Source organism: Paramisgurnus dabryanus, unplaced genomic scaffold, assembly GCF_030506205.2.
Source record: "Paramisgurnus dabryanus unplaced genomic scaffold, PD_genome_1.1 h2tg000248l_1_47760__unordered_in_group25, whole genome shotgun sequence".
NCBI classification, from domain to species: Eukaryota; Metazoa; Chordata; class Actinopteri; order Cypriniformes; family Cobitidae; genus Paramisgurnus; species Paramisgurnus dabryanus.
Genome location: NW_027394144.1, coordinates 15,001 through 22,500, shown reverse-complemented (window position 1 = coordinate 22,500; position 7,500 = coordinate 15,001).

The window sequence follows — 7,500 nt, the reverse complement described above, 5'->3', positions numbered from 1 at the left end:
GGCGAAGGGCTCCGGAGCTACGGCCGTGGGAATATCAAGGGGTGGTACCCCGTATCTCGGCCGGGCTTAGGGTTAGAGAGGCGCGGGTTGGCTCGTTGGATAGGTCCGCTCCGGTAGAGCAACCGACCCAAGGGACGAGTCGATCCGACCCAAGGCGCCCGAGCTACGGGCGTTTAAAGGTCAGGCGGTGGTGCCCCGTATCTCGGCCGGGCTTGGGGTTAGAGAGACGCGGGTTGGCTCGTTGGAAAGGTCCCCTCCGGTGGAGCAACCGACCCAAAGGGCGAAGTCCTGGGACTTTGTGCGCCGGAGCTACGGGCGTTTAAAGGTCAGGCGGTGGTGCCCCGTATCTCGGCCGGGCTTAGGGTTAGAGAGACGAGGGTTGGCTCGTTGGAAAGGGCCGCTCCGGTAGAGCAACCGACCCAAAGGGCGAGTCGATCCGAGCAAAGGCGTCCGAGCTGCGGCCGTGGGAAAATCCGCGGAGGGACCGCCGTATCTCGGCCGGGCTTGGGGTTAGGGAGAAGCGGGTAGGCTCGTTCGAAAGGTCCCCTCGGGTGGAGCAACCGACCCAAAGGGCGAGTCGATCCGAGCAAAGGCGCCCGAGTTACGGCCGTTTAAAGGTCAGGCGGTGGTACCCCGTATCTCGGCCGGGCTTAGGGTTAGAGAGACGAGGGTTGGCTCGTTGGAAAGGTCCGCTCGGGTGGAGCAACAGACCCAAAGGGCGAGTCGATCCGAGCAAAGGCGCCCGAGCTGCGGCCGTTGGAAAATCCGGGGAGGGACCGCCGTATCTCGGCCGGGCTTAGGGTTAGAGAGAAGCGGGTTGGCTCGTTGGATAGGGCCGCTCCGGTAGAGCAACCGACCCGAAGGGCGAGTCGATCCGAGCAAAGGCGCCCGAGCTGCGGCCGTGGGAAAATCCGCGGAGGGACCGCCGTATCTCGGCCGGGCTTAGGGTTAGAGAGAAGCGGGTTGGCTCGTTGGATAGGGCCGCTCCGGTAGAGCAACCGACCCAAAGGGCGAGTCGATCCGAGCAAAGGCGCCCGTGCTGCGGCCGTGGGAAAATCCGCGGAGGGACCGCCGTATCTCGGCCGGGCTTAGGGTTAGAGAGACGAGGGTTGGCTCGTTGGATAGGGCCGCTCCGGTAGGGCAACCGACCCAAAGGGCGAGTCGATCCGAGCAAAGGCGCCCGTGCTGCGGCCGTGGGAAAATCCGGGGAGGGACCGCCGTATCTCGGCCGGGCTTAGGGTTAGAGAGACGAGGGTTGGCTCGTTGGATAGGGCCGCTCCGGTAGAGCAACCGACCCAAAGGGCGAGTCGATCCGAGCAAAGGCGCCCGTGCTGCGGCCGTGGGAAAATCCGGGGAGGGACCGCCGTATCTCGGCCGGGCTTAGGGTTAGAGAGACGAGGGTTGGCTCGTTGGATAGGGCCGCTCCGGTAGAGCAACCGACCCAAAGGGCGAGTCGATCCGAGCAAAGGCGCCCGTGCTGCGGCCGTGGGAAAATCCGGGGAGGGACCGCCGTATCTCGGCCGGGCTTAGGGTTAGAGAGACGAGGGTTGGCTCGTTGGATAGGGCCGCTCCGGTAGAGCAACCGACCCAAAGGGCGAGTCGATCCGAGCAAAGGCGCCCGTGCTGCGGCCGTGGGAAAATCCGGGGAGGGACCGCCGTATCTCGGCCGGGGAAAGGGTTAGAGAGACGAGGGTTGGCTCGTTGGATAGGGCCGCTCCGGTAGAGCAACCGACCCAAAGGGCGAGTCGATCCGAGCAAAGGCGCCCGTGCTGCGGCCGTGGGAAAATCCGGGGAGGGACCGCCGTATCTCGGCCGGGGAAAGGGCTAGAGGCTCGCGGGTAGGCTCGTTCGAAAGCTCCCCTCCGGCATAGCGACCGACCCGAAGGGCGAAGGCCCCGGACCCGAGGCGCCCGAGAAACGGCCGTGGGAAAATCCGGGCATAGACCGCCGTATCTCGGCCGGGGAAGGGGCTAGAGGCTCGCGGGTAGGCTCGTTCGAAAGGCCCCCTCCGGCGGAGCGACCGACCCAAAGGGCGAAGGCCCCGGACCCGAGGCGCCCGAGATACGGCCGCGGGAATTTCCGCGAGCTTCGACCGGACGTATCTCCGGCGGGCGGGGTCGCACGGACCCGAGGCCGGGCTCGTCGGAAAGCCCCGGGACGGACCTTTCGAACGAGACCGGCCGCGCGTCCGGGCGACCTCCGAGGCGGACGCTAGGGGCGCCGGAGCCCCGGACGAGCGAAAATTCCGCGACCACCCGCCCGTATCTCGGCCCGGGAAAGGGCCAGAGACTCGAGGGAGGGCTCGTTCGAAAGCTCCCCTCCGGCATAGCGACCGACCCGAAGGGCGAAGGCCCCGGACCCGAGGCGCCCGAGAAACGGCCGTGGGAAAATCCCGCGGGGGTAGGCCGTATCTCGGCCCCGGAAAGGGCTAGCGACGCGCGGGTGGGCTCGTTCGAAAGGCCCCCCGCGGAGGAGCCACCCACCCGAAGGGCGAAGGCCCCGGACCCGGGGCGCCGGAGCAGCGCGGTAACGAAATTCGAATTTTCGACCGGAAGTATCTCGGGCCCCCGGGGTCGCACGGACCCGCGGCCGGTCTCGTCGGAAAGCCCCGGGCGAGACCTTTCCGACGAGCCCGGCCCCGAGTCCGTAGGACCTTCCCCGGCCGAGATACGGCGCCCGGCAGTTCATTGGCCGATATCTCGGAAACGGGGCGTCGTAGACGCTCCGTGGTATTGGTGACCTTGACGATGCCGGGTCAGACGAGTCGGCCGCGGGCACGGGCCCGGGGGCGCCGGCCGCCAGAGTCGGGTGGCTCGCGCACTTCCAGGCGGGCCGCTCGCGCACCTCCAGGCACCCCGACCCACTCGCCGAGGCCGACCGAGGTGCGCCGTCCCGGCCGCGGACCGGTCGGGGTCCCCTCTCGAAAGGGCAGTAGTGTGAACAGGTGCCATCGGGTATATAGGGGAAGGGGTCCTCTCGAACCAGGCCTTCGAACCCGCGCGAGCCTAGCCCGGCAAGGCTCACCCTCCCCGGCCACGGGTTCGGCCTCCGTCCCCCTGGAGGTCCGGCACCTCCAGGGTCCCCGACCCTGCCTCCCCTGCCCGAGGGGAGGCCTCCGAGGCGGGCCTGACAGGGCGGCCCTCCCTCCTGGAAGTCCGGTTCCTCCAGGGTCCCCGACCCTGCCTCCCCTGCCCGAGGGGAGGCCTCCGAGGCGGGCCTGACAGGGCGGCCCTCCCTCCTGGAAGTATGGTTCCTCCAGGGCACGCGTCCCTACCTCCGTAGCCCAGATGGGTGACTCCGAGGCGGGCCTGACAGGGCGGCCCTCCCTCCTGGAAGTCCGGTTCCTCCAGGGCACACGTCCCTGCCTCCTTAGCCCAGAGAGGTGACTCCGAGGCGGGCCTGACAGGGCGGCCCTCCCTCCTGGAAGTCCGGTTCCTCCAGGGCACACGTCCCTACCTCCGTAGCCCAGATGGGTGACTCGAAAGCGGGCCTGACAGGGCGGCCCTCCCTCCTGGAAGTCTGGTTCCTCCAGGGCACACGTCCCTGCCTCCTTAGCCCAGAGAGGTGACTCCGAGGCGGGCCTGACAGGGCGGCCCTCCCTCCTGGAAGTCCGGTTCCTCCAGGGCACACGTCTCTGCCTCCTTAGCCCAGAGAGGTGACTCCGAGGCGGGCCTGACAGGGCGGCCCTCCCTCCTGGAAGTCCGGTTCCTCCAGGGCACACGTCCCTGCCTCCTTAGCCCAGAGAGGTGACTCCGAGGCGGGCCTGACAGGGCGGCCCTCCCTCCTGGAAGTCCGGTTCCTCCAGGGCACACGTCTCTGCCTCCTTAGCCCAGAGAGGTGACTCCGAGGCGGGCCTGACAGGGCGGCCCTCCCTCCTGGAAGTCCGGTTCCTCCAGGGCACACGTCCCTACCTCCGTAGCCCAGACGGGTGACTCGAAAGCGGGCCTGACAGGGCGGCCCTCCCTCCTGGAAGTCTGGTTCCTCCAGGGCACACGTCCCTGCCTCCTTAGCCCAGAGAGGTGACTCCGAGGCGGGCCTGACAGGGCGGCCCTCCCTCCTGGAAGTCCGTTTCCTCCAGGGCACACGTCCCTACCTCCGTAGCCCAGATGGGTGACTCGAAAGCGGGCCTGACAGGGCGGCCCTCCCTCCTGGAAGTCTGGTTCCTCCAGGGCACACGTCCCTACCTCCGTAGCCCAGATGGGTGACTCGAAAGCGGGCCTGACAGGGCGGCCCTCCCTCCTGGAAGTCTGGTTCCTCCAGGGCACGCGTCCCTGCCTCCGTAGCCCAGATGGGTGACTCCGAGGCGGGCCTGACAGGGCGGCCCTCCCTCCTGGAAGTCTGGTTCCTCCAGGGCACACGTCCCTACCTCCTTAGCCCAGATGGGTGACTCGAAAGCGGGCCTGACAGGGCGGCCCTCCCTCCTGGAAGTCTGGTTCCTCCAGGGCACACGTCCCTACCTCCTTAGCCCAGATGGGTGACTCCGAGGCGGGCCTGACAGGGCGGCCCTCCCTCCTGGAAGTCTGGTTCCTCCAGGGCACGCGTCCCTACCTCCTTAGCCCAGAGAGGTGACTCCGAGGCGGGCCTGACAGGGCGGCCCTCCCTCCTGGAAGTCTGGTTCCTCCAGGGCACACGTCCCTACCTCCTTAGCCCAGATGGGTGACTCGAAAGCGGGCCTGACAGGGCGGCCCTCCCTCCTGGAAGTCTGGTTCCTCCAGGGCACACGTCCCTACCTCCTTAGCCCAGATGGGTGACTCGAAATCGGGCCTGACAGGGCGGCCCTCCCTCCTGGAAGTCTGGTTCCTCCAGGGCACACGTCCCTACCTCCTTAGCCCAGATGGGTGACTCGAAATCGGGCCTGACAGGGCGGCCCTCCCTCCTGGAAGTCTGGTTCCTCCAGGGCACACGTCCCTACCTCCTTAGCCCAGATGGGTGACTCGAAAGCGGGCCTGACAGGGCGGCCCTCCCTCCTGGAAGTCTGGTTCCTCCAGGGCACACGTCCCTACCTCCTTAGCCCAGATGGGTGACTCCGAGGCGGGCCTGACAGGGCGGCCCTCCCTCCTGGAAGTCTGGTTCCTCCAGGGCACACGTCCCTACCTCCTTAGCCCAGAGAGGTGACTCCGAGGCGGGCCTGACAGGGCGGCCCTCCCTCCTGGAAGTCCGGTTCCTCCAGGGCACACGTCCCTACCTCCTTAGCCCAGATGGGTGACTCGAAATCGGGCCTGACAGGGCGGCCCTCCCTCCTGGAAGTCCGGTTCCTCCAGGGCACACGTCCCTACCTCCTTAGCCCAGATGGGTGACTCGAAATCGGGCCTGACAGGGCGGCCCTCCCTCCTGGAAGTCTGGTTCCTCCAGGGCACACGTCCCTACCTCCTTAGCCCAGATGGGTGACTCGAAAGCGGGCCTGACAGGGCGGCCCTCCCTCCTGGAAGTCTGGTTCCTCCAGGGCACACGTCCCTACCTCCTTAGCCCAGATGGGTGACTCGAAAGCGGGCCTGACAGGGCGGCCCTCCCTCCTGGAAGTCTGGTTCCTCCAGGGCACACGTCCCTACCTCCTTAGCCCAGATGGGTGACTCGAAATCGGGCCTGACAGGGCGGCCCTCCCTCCTGGAAGTCTGGTTCCTCCAGGGCACACGTCCCTACCTCCTTAGCCCAGATGGGTGACTCGAAAGCGGGCCTGACAGGGCGGCCCTCCCTCCTGGAAGTCTGGTTCCTCCAGGGCACACGTCCCTACCTCCTTAGCCCAGATGGGTGACTCGAAAGCGGGCCTGACAGGGCGGCCCTCCCTCCTGGAAGTCAGGTTCCTCCAGGGCACACGTCCCTACCTCCGTAGCCCAGAGTGGTGACTCGAAAGCGGACGCGGGAGGGTGTACGTGGCGCACCCCCAGGCCGAAGAGAGGTCTCGTGAGCGGACGCGAGGGTGTACGACAGAAGGCCTGGAAGTCTCTGACTTCCAGGGTCACCGACCCTACCTCATGAGCCCGAAGAGGTGACTCGAATGCGGACGCGGGGGTGTACGTGGCGCACCCCCAGGCCGAAGAGAGGTCTCGTGAGCGGACACGAGAAGTACGACAGAGGGCCTGGAAGCAAAAGCGGGTGACTCGTGCACTTCCAGAAAAGGCAAAAGCGGGTGACTCGTGCACTTCCATAAAGCCGAAAAGAGGTCTCGTGAGCGGACACGAGAAGTACGACAGAGGGCCTGGAGGTAAAAGCGGGTGACTCGTGCACTTCCAGGGTCTCCGACCTTACGGCGCCTTCCGACGCGGGCGCCTCCTCCCGGACGAGCCACGGGAAGGGCCCCTTCTCTCAAGGGGCGGTCGTTTGAACAGGTGCCATCGGGTATATAGGGATGGGTGCCTCGAAGTGGACCTCCAGCGTCCTCCCTCCCTGCGACAGATCCCAAGAAAGGTCTGTGCGCGTCGGTGTGCGATGAACGAAAAACCGTTAAAAGAACTGGAACGGTTGGAACGGACGAAGGGCGTCTGATGTGAGGCAGCGCCCCGGGCGAGTGTCGGCCGAAGGCTCACAATTAAAGAGCTCATACCCGAAAGATGGGAAAAAACGATCCGCCCTGGATCATCAAGGCTAATGCCTAAAAACTAAAGCTACCTTGGGTGATGGAACTCGGCTACGGCCGCAAAACGATCCGCCCTGGATCATCAAGGCTAATGCCTAAAAACTAAAGCTACCTTGGGTGATGGAACTCGGCTACGGCCGCAAAACGATCCGCCCTGGATCAAGGCTACGGCCTAAAAACGGCAAAAAAAGATCCAAAAGTCCCTGGATCAAGGCGCTTCGGCTTAAAACCTGTGAAAAGATCCGCCCTGGATCAAGGCTACGGCCTTAAAACTGCTCAAAAGATCCGCCCTGGATCAAGGCTACGGCCTTAAAACTGCTAAAAAGATCCTAAAGTCTCTGGATCTAGGCTACGGCCTCAAAGACACACGTGTTGTGAGAAAAGATCCGCCCTGGATCTCCAGGCTACGGCCTCAAAGGTTCGACCCGACCATATATGCTCAGACACGGGCGAACACAAAAGCGTAACAACCCCTGTTGGAACCGTCGAAGGATCTCGGCGTCGGCCGTAAAACGGAAACCCCCCGGTCGTCGGTACGCGTGTGGCGGTCGAGGGCCCCCGGCCGCCGGTCGGCAGCGGGCGCGTGGATAGGTCTCCCGAGCGGTCAAGGAGTCCCGGAAGCCGGTCGGGCGAGCGGCCGGCCCCGGGGCACCCTACCCTCTCGGGCGCACCGACCCCACGCGTTTCGTCTCGGTCGGCGTCCGGGGTTCCGAGACACCCTTATGTATCTGTGTGACAGACGGAGTGGCACACCGTCTGCGGCGGGACAGGGCCGCCGACCGCGATGGAAGTCGAGTGTGGCGGCTTCCAGGGTCCAAGACCCTATAGACGGACGGAGTGGCGACCCGTCTGCGGCGGGCCAGGGCCGCCGACCGCGATGGAAGTCGAGTGGGGCGGCTTCCAGGGTCCAAGACCCTACAGACAGA